General features: G+C 70.2%; 1 non-coding gene across 1 annotated transcript; it reads right to left on the reverse strand.

Annotated features, from left to right (window-relative positions):
• Positions 1 to 1,594: 1,594 nt before the first annotated feature.
• LOC135979739 (5.8S ribosomal RNA) lies at positions 1,595 to 1,747 on the reverse strand. The gene has a single exon (XR_010596987.1). It is a non-coding gene; the product is annotated as a 5.8S ribosomal RNA (ribosomal RNA).
• Positions 1,748 to 2,500: the final 753 nt, after the last annotated feature.

Here is a 2,500-nt window from a genome sequence, read left to right on the forward strand (position 1 = left end):
CTGCCGTGAAGCAGCGAGCCACCTGCCCACCAGGCCTTCCCAGCCGACCCAGAGCCGGTCGCGGCGCACCGCCTCGGTGGAAATGCGCCCGACGGGGGCCGGGGCCGTCCGGGCGGCGGTCCCCTCCCGACACCCCCCGGAGGGGGGCGAGGGGGATCCGTCGTCCCAGGCCGGCCGACCGAACCCGCCGGGTTGAATCCTCCGGGCAGACTGCGCGGACCCCACCCGTTTACCTCTTAACGGTTTCACGCCCTCTTGAACTCTCTCTTCAAAGTTCTTTTCAACTTTCCCTTACGGTACTTGTTGACTATCGGTCTCGTGCCGGTATTTAGCCTTAGATGGAGTTTACCACCAGCTTTGGGCTGCATTCCCAAGCAACCCGACTCCAAGAAGACCCGGTCCCGGCGCGCCGGGGGCCGCTACCGGCCTCACACCGTCCACGGGCTGTGCCTCGATCAGAAGGACTTGGGCCCCCGAGAGCGGCACCGGGGAGTGGGTCTTCTGTACGCCACATTTCCCGCGCCCCACCGCGGGACGGGGATTCGGCGCTGGGCTCTTCCCTGTTCACTCGCCGTTACTGAGGGAATCCTGGTTAGTTTCTTTTCCTCCGCTGACTAATATGCTTAAATTCAGCGGGTCGCCACGTCTGATCTGAGGTCGCAGTCGGATGGGGACCCGGGGGGGGGCACAGCGGACGCCCACCACACCCACCCCGCCGCGGAAGCGCTTCGGCCCCGGAGGAGGCCCGATCCAACCAGCTTGGGGAAGAACGGCCCAGCGGAAGAGCGACAGAGAGCACGGGCACCGGGGCAAGCGGAGGAGGGGGGCGGACAGCACCAGGAGTGCGTGCGGGGGGGCGCCGTCGGCCAGGGAGAGGGGGAAAACGACCGGCAGAGGCGGCGGGCGGAGGAGAGTGGGGAGTTCGAAACCTGGGCGCCCTCACGAACCCCTCCTCTTCTCTCCGCCGTCACGCGCGCGTGCCGCTCGCCCCCCCTTCTCTCCCTGACTTTCCGACACCCTCCCTCCTCCTGGCGAGTCTCGCCCTCACACCCCGACCCGGTCCCGGGCACCGTCGTAACCCAGGGAAGGGGAGGGGACCAGGACCCCGCGGGCAGCCGTGTCGCCACAGACAGCCGCGCGGGGCAGGCCCGTCTCCCCTCAGGACCCGGGAGCCGGCACCCGCAGCCGACCCGGTTTCCCCGACCCCCAACGCAACATCCCCCGAAAACTCCCACCCCGTCCCACCGCACGAGCGGGGCACGGGGCGGAGGCACAACGGGAGAGTGGATGGGGCGACGGGGCGCACGGGACCGGCTGCCGTGACGCCGCTCCTCCGCCAACGGGACGAGCTCCCCGAAGCGGGCGCTCCGGGGCATCGGGTCTGAACTTAGGGGGACGAAGGCGTTGGGGAGAGCCACGGGCTCCCTTTCCCGAGGACGGGAAAGGGGGGCGACGGACCATCCCCGGTGCCTGCGACACCCCAGCCGCGCCTCCCACGGAGGGCGGCGGCGGGGTTGCTCGCGGCCCTCCACCGCCAGGGGTGGAGGGCCGCATCCCGCCGCCACCGCATCCGCGGGGACGATTGACCTTCAAGCGACGCTCAGACAGGCGTAGCCCCGGGAGGAACCCGGGGCCGCAAGTGCGTTCGAAGTGTCGATGATCAATGTGTCCTGCAATTCACATTAATTCTCGCAGCTAGCTGCGTTCTTCATCGACGCACGAGCCGAGTGATCCACCGCTAAGAGTTGTCACGAGGCTTTTATTTTCGGGAGGCTGGCGCCTTTTTCCCCCCCGCGGCCAAAGCCGTGCCGGCGGGGGGGCGTTCCTTGTCCGCACCGGTCGGGTCCCCGGCCTGCTGTCCCCGAAGGGGACCTGGGGCGGGCTTGGGGGGGCGGGAGCAGGGGGGGGCCCGCAGGTCCCTCTTTCTCTCGCCACCTTAGCCCGCCCGTTCCCCCGGGACGTCCCGCCCGGCCAGGGCAGCCCTCCTCGGTGCCCGCCCTTCGTACGTTACGGTCACGAGTAAAGGTTTAACAACCGAGCCCGAAGGCTCGGGTTCGGTCCAGGCGCTTGGCTCGCAGGGGCCAGGCGGCCGCGGCCACGTGCAGACCGACCCCCCGCTCCGCCCCAGCCCTTTCCGCCCTCCCCTCGCAGGGCGAGGGGTGGGAGTCCGGGTGGAGGGAGGGGGAGAGGCAGACGGGCCCCGGCCTTTCGGCCCCCACGCAGAGAAGGGAGGCAGGGTAGCCCCTCTCCGTCCTGGGCTTCCCGTGGACCGGGGGCGGGGGCTGGGGGGGGCGGCATGGGGATACCGAGGCGGGGCACGGACGTCCTCGGACGTACGTCCTTCCCTCCTCGGCGGTCTCCCTTCCGCCCTCCCCGGGGCCCCCCTCGTGGGCGTCCACGGGCCACCTCAGGCCGCACAAGTCTTTGAACCACCGCCTTCCCCGGGCCGCGAGGCTCGCGGAGAGCGCTAGGTACCTGGCTCCTGGGTGAGGGAAACGGT

Source organism: Chrysemys picta, unplaced genomic scaffold (assembly GCF_011386835.1).
Source record: "Chrysemys picta bellii isolate R12L10 unplaced genomic scaffold, ASM1138683v2 scaf1190, whole genome shotgun sequence".
In the NCBI taxonomy this organism is placed as follows: Eukaryota; Metazoa; Chordata; order Testudines; family Emydidae; genus Chrysemys; species Chrysemys picta.